The sequence below is a fragment of the Lissotriton vulgaris genome, chromosome 8 (genome assembly GCF_964263255.1).
Source record: "Lissotriton vulgaris chromosome 8, aLisVul1.2, whole genome shotgun sequence".
NCBI classification, from domain to species: Eukaryota; Metazoa; Chordata; class Amphibia; order Caudata; family Salamandridae; genus Lissotriton; species Lissotriton vulgaris.
Window position 1 is genome coordinate 374115013 of NC_141696.1, and position 10515 is coordinate 374125527.

Here is a 10515-nt window from a genome sequence, read left to right on the forward strand (position 1 = left end):
GAACACTCGATGATCACCTGAACACATGGACAATATTTTCTGTTGATGTATAAACATTGTAATTATATCTGAAGGGTGCGGGGACATCTTTGTATGATATATATATAGTTCAAAATTGTATTTGTGAGGGGCCGCCAGCAAAACACTGCTACCAGGAAGTTCAATGCCCCACTTGTCAATGGCTCCATTTGTCCCTTCTCTTCCCCCTTTTGTTTCGTTTTTTCTTTTGCTTATTTTGAGTGCTCTGTAGCAGCACACCGTTCCTTTGGCCACTTACTTGTTTCTTTTAAATGTTACCATTTTAAAATAGTCATCAATAATCTTAGTACAGTACATTAAACTTCAGAGGCAAAAGGGCATCATGCAATTACAAGCATGGGGGTTGTTCTTGAAGTACTTTCTTAGAATTACTTTCATTCAGAGAAGGCACTCTACTGTGTTCAAGCGTTGTAATGCACTGAGATCCATTTTGATTTTTTTTCCTTTTCAGCAATGACAAAGGAAACAAACATTGGCAGAGCCAAAAGATCGGCACTCATATTTATAGGCAAGACCCCATGGCTTTGTCAAAGTCTGTTTGTTTTGTATTTGAAGACTGAGAAAACCTTGACCAGTCTAATTTCACAGAGCAGGGCAAGTCATATACTTGGTGCAATTTAACAGAGAACCAACAATGTTGGGGTGGAAAGCCCTTTGCATAGAGATGGATAAATAGCCATTCCCCTGGTACCGATATTTGTCATGAGGGGACACAGATTATGGTTGTACATCATGACCTAGGCTTGTTTCATGCTATTGAAGTCTTGTTAGACCAAGAGTGGCGCACCAGGTACTACCCTCCCTCCCTTGCCAGGAGTTAAGTGACAAAAGTCCGGAGGTGGCAGCACACCCATTTTTGTGTTTCATAAGAGGCAGTAGTAAACACACCTTTTTATCTGTGTCACTGGAGTGGCGCATATCAGCCCACTCATGTAAAGTTTTGCAGCTCTGTACTTAGCCCCCCTTTGACCTACATAATGTCTGTATGTAGCACTGTGTAGCACACTTTTGAGTTCTGTCTTGTATGTGTGAAACGTTGGCCTATATAATGTCTGTATGTAGCACCGTGCAGCACATGATGTTTGCAAGTGGGTGTTCAGTGTTGCATGTGTGCCTGTTCATAGTACATAACATGGAGGCCTATGGGTTCCATTTTGGAAGCACGGTGCCTATAAAGGCTAGTTGAAGGTGAGGACTGCAACCACAGACAGTAGCTGTAAATTGCTGGCATTCCAGAGGCCGCGGGAGGGAACACACTCACTGGAGGAAAGAGAGAAGACCTTCCACTCTGCAAATCAAAGGTCTCTTCGATTCCAGGAAGTTACTGGTCAGTGGGGCCTGGGCTGATTGTCAGGTTATATGTAAGATTCGATAAGGTTGAAACTGTATGACCAGAAAATTATAATAGAGAGGAAGGTTTAGGCCTTTGAACCTTTGGGAGGCATAATTATTGGAGGCTAACTGCCAAGTGTGATCCTCGGTTACTCCCTTGGCTTGGTTTGGGATCATTTAGAACTGCAGATGCTCCTGCTGTGGCAGGCTATCCCTTTGATAAAGTACAACGAGGCAGCAGAGAGGGCTGTTTAAAAGAATTCACACCCACAGCACAAGTTTCAGAATTCAAGACACTAAATCACATCTGTATCTAGATATTGGCCAGGAAAGTTTTGGCAAAGTACCACAAGCTGTTTGTCAGTGCAGACAAGATCATCAAAATTTTGAGCTACTGCAAACAGGACTGGGAGACAAGGACTGTAGCCTCCCAACTAGGTGAGGGGATAACCCGGGAAGCCAAGAACACTTATACTTTCCCTGTAGCACCAGCCTTTTGCCTAGCTGCCAAGACCAGTGTGCCCTGTGAGGAAAAGGAGAGAGCCTGGAGGAAGCGAGGCCCAGCATGGAGAGTAGATCTCGGTGAACTGAGTGTGAGGCATCTGATCCAGTCGGGCCATTGTTGCTTAAGAGAGCTGTCCTCCCTCTTGTGGAAGTTGATGACCCCTATCGGGCCGCCATGAAGTTTTTGGCTGATGCCTACCTTATGCCAATTAAGGATCACTATGACAGCACTCATTGAACCGACCAATGTCAGAGCCACATAGATATTTGGGGCCTTTGTCCATGATCGTGACCCCCTGCCTGTATGTCAGACTGTGGCCAGCAGGAACTTTGGGGCTGATGCCTGGTTTGGAGGAGTCCCCTTCATCATAAAAGAACTCAGGATCTTGAGCAAAAGCCATCCTGCATCACTAAACCAGAAGAGCCGTCATGCAGGCCCTCATTACCAGCAGAATGGACCATGAAAACACATTCTATGTAGGAATCACTACACACCTCATGAAGAGACTCTCAACAATACAGATCTCAGTGGCAAGACTCATACTTGAAGTCGGATCTGGCCCTTTTTGCAGGGTTAACCCCAAACTTTTAGCCTTCTATCTCCTATTTATCCTGACTTGTTTTGTTGGTTTTAGGACTCTGGGCACTTTACTACTGTTAACCAGTGCTAAAGTGCATATTTGTTCTCTCTAAAATGTATCTGTAATTGGTTTATCCATGACTGGTATATTTGATTTACTAGTAAGTCCCTTGTATAGTGCACCAGTTTTTCCCAGGGTCTGTAAATTAAATGCTACTAGCGGGCTTGCAGCCCTGATTATGTCACCCACATGAGTAGCCTTGCACCCATGTCTCATACCTGGCACTGCAGTTTCTATGTGTACAGTTTTAAACTGCCATGTCAACCTGTCAGGTGCACCCACTTGCCAGGCCCTAACCTTCCCTTTTACTACATATAAGTCACCACTAAGGTAGGCCCAAGAGAGCCCCGTGGGCAGGGTGCAGTGTATTTGAAAGGTAGGATGTGTACTGGTGTGTTTTACATGTCCTGATAGTGAAATACTGCTAATTTCGTTTTTCATTATTGTAAGGTCTTTCTCTCCTATAGGGTTTCATTGGAGCTGACTTGTAACCTCTTACAAGTGTAACTTTGAATTGGGAAGATATAGAGATTTGGAGTTTAGGGTCCCTGAACTCACCATTTAAAAATACATCTTTTGGTGAAGTTGGTTCTTAAATTGCTTGTTTGAAAATATCACTTATAGAATAGAAAGGTGGGCATTTTCTTACTTTACAGTCCTGTGCCTCTGTCTGCCTGTGGAATCCACGTCTGGATTTTGTTGAAAGTTGGTCTCTTGTGCATTCACTGTAGACAGCCACGCAAAGGGAGCTTAAGGGTACCTTGCATATTCTGATGGGCCAACACCAGGATGATTCGCGATAAGCAGGCAGATAGGCCTTCCTGAGCTTGAGTGGTGGGAGAAGTTCTCATCAACACCTGAATAGTGGTGAGTCTATCCTCACACAAACCTGTCTCCACCCCATGTAGTGTGTCTGGATACAGGTCAGGGAAAGGCAAGGTCTTGTGCACTACAAAGACTTTCCTTTCAAGTTTTCCTACTCCAAAGGCAGAAACTGGTATGAGTACGGGAGCTGTGACACCATAAGAGAACACTTCTGGACTGAGGACACTCTGCTAAGAAGAAGTGATGGATAAGCTATCAGTAGGGACTGCCACTTTGATGTTTGTTATCGTAGCTATGTAACTAACTTACCCTGAATACAGTAAGGGTCCCTACTTGGATAGGGTGTATAACGACTGCTAATGAGAAAACTCGTTTGTAAAACTCGACCTCCCAAGGGGGACCCAATTCACACTACATCCCAAGAAACTACACTGGCTCCTGATTCAGAAGAGATGTCAGTTCAAAATGCTGGCCCATGCCTGCAAGGCATTGCACAACAAAAACCAGCATACATCAACAAACGCCGGCCGTTCCACCAATCAACCAGACACTTTAATTCTGCTTCGCTCTCCCTCGCTGAGGCAACAGCAGAGGGTGCTCTTTCTCGCAGCCAAGTCTTGAAACAACCTTCCCCTGCACCTTAGGACTGCACCATCGCACCAGCAATTCAGAAGAGAACTAAAGACCTGGATATTTGAATGGTCTAACCTGCAAGTAGCCAAGAGATCAATTATATGTGACACTCTGAACAAAGTAGATGTTGCTTTGAATCCAAGGAACAGCAATATAATTGATCATAATAAATTCACTTCTAATGAGGAAGTTGGAGGGTTGGAATAAATAAATTGATGTTGAATATTTGATGACTCATCTTTGATGCTATCATCTAGAATCCACTCAATTACAACACAAAGCCTAACTAGAGATACAGCTGGTTTTGAGCATTTGTTTACAACCCTGATGAAGTACCTTTAGGATTCATGTTTACATCTTAAAAAGGAATAGAAATAAATCATGAACATATTTCATCAAGATTCTGTGACTCCTGTGTATTACTAATGTACACGCTCATAATTACGGGTTGGATAATTTATATATTTGGTCTATATTAATTATGATGTCTGGGCATCACCAATGATCGAAATGTGAAATTTTAAAAAAATGTTAATGATATTATCAATGATAACACATGTGTAGATAATAGACAAGCCTATCCTGTATGTGCAAAGTAGTTTTGTGTAGTGATTTGTTGACCTCAGAATCACAAACAGTTGACCGTCTTGGTCTAACTAATGAACTAATATGGCTAAATACTTGTGTGACTGTCCTATAGCCCTCCTGCCTTTCTTTGTCTTATAAAAATGGTGTAAGAAATAGGGCTACTGGTTGACTGAGGTGTAAACCCTGGCCAAGCAGCAACCACAATTCTTGTCAAGTTAGTGAAACAGAAATGTAGGATTTTTCACTAGCAGGACAGGCACAATTTAAAAGTACATGTCTGACTTTTCAAATACATTGCACGCTGCTCTCTGGACTATCCAGGGCCTACCCTAAGGGTGATTTATATGTCTTGAAAAGGAAGGCTTGGTTGCTGGCAAAAGGTTTGTTTTACCAGGTTGAGATAGCAGTTTAAACTGCACACACAGGCTTAACAGTGGAAGGCCTGAGACATATTTAAAGTGCTACTTAAAAGGATGGCACAATCAGTGCTGCAGGCCCATCCGTAACATTTAATTTGCACGCCCAGAGTGCGCATAGTACCATTTTACAAGGGATTTATAAGTAAATGAAATATGGCAATCGGGTATAAGTCAATATTACCATGCTTAGAGGAGAGATCACATGCACTTGGTTAATACTGTTAAAATGCTCAGAGTCCAAAGGCCACCTAAAATAGGTCAAATGGAGGAGAAGGGCAAAAATTTGGGGAGAAGACCACCCTAAGACTGAAAGGTCTAACAATTGACATGCCTTTTTAAACTTGTACAAATTTAACGCCATAGTGAGCTTAATTTTCAGGGCCAAATTTAGACTTTGTTGCACATTCCTAATGTGGGCAGCACCTGTGGGGTCACCTCTAGTAAACCGCCAGAAGCAATTGTGTTAGCATGGAGGAGGGTGAGGGAGGAACCAGGGGCACTGTCTTGGAAAGCACTAGAGCACTCAACTTGATAGACTGCAATGCTCATTGTTAGAGGGCTATAGTACACTTTATGTTTGTAATAATTTCTTCTTTTAACCCCAAAATTAAGAATTGGGCTTGGCAGGGCGGTGGAGCGTCACCCCCCCCCCCCCCCAAAAAAAAACGGCAGGAAAATAAAAATAAAAAAACAATTGTTTTATTTCTCATTTCCTGTCGTCTTGGGGCGGGGCCTGGAGGGGGACAATACTGAGGGAAGTGGTGTGTGCACTCCCTTCTCTGCACATGATGGTTTGGCAAGCCGCCTCAGGCCAGCCAAACTGTCATGTGCAGAGAAGCTCTTTCCAACCCCAGCTGCATTTCTGGGGTTGGAGAGAGCAGGCACAGACTACCAGTCTCTCCTGGAGCACTAATCAAGAGCACTCAGGCCAATCCTGAAGCTGCTCTAATGCGAGAGCAGCTTCAGGATTGGCCGCAGGGCAGGCTGGAAGCCTGTGCCGAAAGAAGAGAAAAGAGCAGAGGAATGTGACGTGGGACACAGCCGTCTGAAGGCAATTTTGTTTTAAATAATTATTATTTTTCCCCCCTCACCTCCGTTCACGATCCCTATGCCCCCCTCATCCTCCCTGCCTGCCCCACCACTCTTAGCAAACACTGACCTCTACTGATTGGGCTGAACAATCAGATTATCGGGGGTATCTGTATTTTTGGTCCTGTACCTTTGCTTACCTTGCACCTACCTCCTCCTGGAAAGCCTTGGACAGCTCGACCCACGCACCACTGGCAGTCAAATACTGAAGGTCTAGTACTTGGCCTTGTGACTCAGGAACGATAGCAAGTCGGACCAAGAACAACCCCCATTGTTGGACCCAGTAACCCATGCTCGCCCCAGAACCCTCTGAAAGGAGTCATGACAAACATGAATGGTTGGAACATTAGCTGATTTAAATTGGAGACATTTTTAATATTTCCAAAAATGGTTCTTTTTAATAGGTATTTGTGGGTGTTGAATCTTGAAGCCTTGATAATGATGCATGCTCTTTTGAAAGACCATATGGCTGCAGCAGCCATTTCAGTGATTTTAAAACTGAATTAAGTGTTCCCCTTCAGAATACTTGAAAACAACCTGGCAGCCTTGTGAAATATTACATCAAAGACCCAAAGCACTTTTCTGAAGTACCAGAGAGATACGTTTGAATGATGCAGCATATGGATCATTGATGCAGCTGAGTCTTTGGGAGATCTCTATCTGGGCTCTGAGTCTAGTTGATTACGTAGCTTCTTTGGTGATGTAATAAAAATGAGCATAGGAGCTAACAGGTAGATTCATCAAAGTCCCATTTTGCGAGTCTGTATTAGCGATTATTAAGGAATCGCTATTACAGACTAGCAAAACGGGATGCATGTAGAAATCGCAATATTTTTTTGCGATTTCTACTGCTTCCTTATTTGCGATTCGCAAATTGCTAATCGCAAATAAGGATGCGATTTCCCATTCATTCCCATGGGTCTGAAGGCCCATAGGAATGAATGGGGAGTCAATACCTATTTGCGATTAGCAATTAGCGAATCGCAAATAAGACGCGATTTCAAGGGTGCCAGGGTGTCTAAAGGACACCCTGTAGCACCCCTGAAATGCAAATGTACACAGGTGTTGCGCACACACATGTCCAAAGGACATGTGTGTGTGTAACATACAACTTAGAAAAATGCACTAAAGTGCATTTTTCTACGTTTTTGCTATTTACCACGAAGCTACACTTCGCGGTAAATAGCGGCCCCATATTGCGAATTCGCAATTTTTAAAAGGTTCATGAATAGCATTTAAGGAATCTCTAATTGAGATTCCTTAAATGCGATTCTTCGCAATTTAGCGAGTTCTGTAATTGCAATTTTTGCATTTGGGATGAAGAAACCCAAATGCAAAAATAGCGCTCGCAAAGGGCCGGATTCTCAGAATCTGGCACTTTGGGAGCCGAATTTCCTTTGGTGAATCTGGCCGTAAGTGACGATGGGTGTGGCCGAGTACTTAAGATCGTCATAAGTACAAACAACAAATGATGCTTCGGGCCATCTATATGTCAACTAGATGAGTTTTCGTGGAAGAAGGATGACGATGAGAATGATTGAGCAGGTGTGGCATTAGAAAATAAGGGGCTAATGAACTAAAGAGCAGAAAATATGTGTCATGAGCTGTTTTCAAAATGAAGAAAAGAATATTAAAGTTCCTTTGAATGCTTAACAAAAGACTTACATTTGACCCGGATTGTTATTTTTGGTACAAAAAGCTTGAACTTGTATATAAATTGTGTTGACTTATAAAGCACAAGGTGTGAAAACGTGAACAGGCAGCCAAGAAAAGGCGAGCGATCAGATCAGATGCCTTTGGGTTTAGTTGCGCTTTATAAATTCATATTTCATTTATTCATTCATTCATTCATTCATACATGAATCAATATGGTATAGTCGAGTGGTGTAGGTCACTGGTTAAAGGCGGCAGACCCGTAAGCAGAGAACGGCCCGGGACCAGGCTCGTGGACCAGGGTCAACGGACTCGATAATTCTGGCCTCGGTGCCTACTCTAACCAGGGAACACACTCGGAAACTCTGGGCATTAAGCTTGCCTTATCTCTACAACGGCCCCCCACAGACGCCGGGGATGTCTAATTTCACCTTGGAGATATCCAGAAAGTGACCATCTCACAGGGAAAACCAGGATGGGTTCCCCAGCGGTCTTCAGCGCCAGAACACTCCGATGGAGTAGCAGTGCGCTTTACAGGTACACCCTCATTTACATTTTACGTTTTACAAAAGTTTCGAATATAAAATATTTTGCTAGGTTTCTTGCACTACGAATATTGATATATATTAGTGCACCCATCACTTGCGTAGTTGAGGGCACCTACAATTATATAATGCCGCAACATGTTCTGGTTGGCTGGGCGGATATCCCATTGTATAAGAGAGTGACACGTGAGGAACGTAGGAGTAGGCAAATGATTACAAAACATGAAATACTTGTCAACCTGTACCTGCGCCCTGCTCCGTAGGAAATTTGCGCACATGCAAGCAGTGATGGAGGGAAATAGCGCTACTTCTAAGAAATCGTTAAAGTGTTCCATGCTGCAACTTTGTTTTGCTGCCATTCCATTCTAGTGCACTGTATCTCGGCTGGCATCAACAGTAACATAGTTATACGATCACGCTGACCATTCTCTAATCTAGTTATGCACCTAAAGTGCTGCATTGCCTGCAGTTATCTCCCAGGAAAGGAAGCTGCATATGGGGACGCAGGAGGGAGAAATGGCTAATACATCATATGTCGAAAGGTTTCTAGAATCAAGGGAAACGAGGGGGGCACCGACTCCTTTTTGTGAGCTTTCATTGTCCGAAGTCACATAAAAAGGAAAACAGCGCAGTATCGTCATAGACAGTAAGTAAGACATCGACATAAGTGAAAAAGTTTGCTAAAATAGAGTTGTCCAGAACACATTCAATTATATTGTAGATTAACGGTATGCATCTAATTAACAACCTCTTGTTGCCCACAACAAAAACATATACGACATGAAAAACCTATGCACTGCAAATAGCTTACAATACTGGAGAATGCACACCCTTGAAGCCACAGTGGAAGGGTGCATATTCCTGGGCAACTGATTAGATTCTGTTCCTACTACAACGTATGCAATTTCCGAGATTTACTCGGCAGAAAAAAAAACACACAAGAAGCATAGGGAAAACAAATATGCAAGACTTACTGTTCGCAGCATCAGGACCAGTGATGGAGACCGCTCCGAAGAGTCTCTCCGTGAGCACCGCTGCTCTCATCCACCCCAGTTATTGTTGTCTGCAATGAACGTGAGCGTCTGTGGGAAGCAGAACTGCTCGTAGCCAGGGCAGGAAGGCAGCGGAGTACGCTGCACACAGTTCTCTCATCCCCGTTCGTGGACGTACACAGCTCAACTAGCAGGTCTGAAGCTACGGCACGCACAGTGGGCGAGGCTTCTCACCAGCGCCTCATCGAAGGGGCGGGGCAACGCGGGTGCGTGAGGGTGGGTTGGGGTGAAACGCACAGCCAATGCCTGGAAGGGCAGATCGGCAGCGTTGATCCGCACATTTCTGCGACTGGCTCCTGTAGTTTGACAGTCGGCTCAGAGGTCCGTGGCAAGCAGGCACTCCACCGAACGGGCAGGAAGAATCCATTTCAACAAAGGAAATTCAACGCCTTCTTTTTGTGTGTGAAGAAGGGCCGAATGTATGTCAGAATGCACTTCTATTTGATTAACTTACGTCAGAAATGTACTGTGATTGTCAAGAGTTTCTTAGTCGGCGACTTTCTCATTGTCCGTTTGCAGTCACCCATATTTGTTCGCCCCTTTCTTTCAAAATGATAGTTTTTGTACATTCCCAAAATCACAGTCCTTAGCGTGTGGAGGGTGTATAGGACTCCTGCCAAACAGTAAGATTCTAGCTAGGAATTAACAGGGCCGTACTGGGAACCAAAAAGGCAGACCTTACAAAAAGGTTCACACCAGCTTTGCTTCCTTCCTCCCTCTCTCTCTATCTCTCTCTCTGTCTTCTGGAGCCACTCTCTTCCCTATCCCCCTACTGCTGTCATTACCTGGAGTGCTGGAATTGGAAAAATGTTACCCCAGGAAACCATAAATTGAGGGAAAAGGGGTGGCAACAAAGGGGGTAGAGTCAGGAGGGTTGAAGTCACGAAAAGCGTTCTTACAGGACACTTATACATTTTTTAAAACTCTGCCACAAATTTTCAACAAGGAGAAACATAACAGTAAATCCGTTCTGGCTTAATTGGTTGGAAGCACTGCATTTTAATATCTCTTATGGCATCTGCTGCAGATCAATCAATCAATCAAAGCATTTGTATAGCGCGCTACTCACCCGGAGGATCTCAAGGCGCTTGTGGAGGGGGGGGCCTGCTACTGCTCGAACAGCCAGGTCTTGAGTTGCTTCCTGAAGGCGAGGTGGTCCTGGGTCAGGCAGAGGTGGGTGGGGAGGGAGTTCCAC

The 10515-nt window shown here is 44.1% G+C and overlaps 1 protein-coding gene across 1 annotated transcript in view; it reads right to left on the bottom strand.

Moving 5' to 3' along the window:
* Window positions 1-9449, bottom strand: part of SYTL5 (synaptotagmin like 5) — a 1215112-nt gene extending 1205663 nt beyond the window's left edge. The window contains exon 1 of the mRNA XM_086934158.1: window positions 9243-9449. The gene's annotated coding sequence lies outside the window, so the exon portion shown is untranslated. The remainder of the gene's footprint in view (window positions 1-9242) is intronic.
* Between the last annotated feature and the right edge of the window lie 1066 nt (window positions 9450-10515).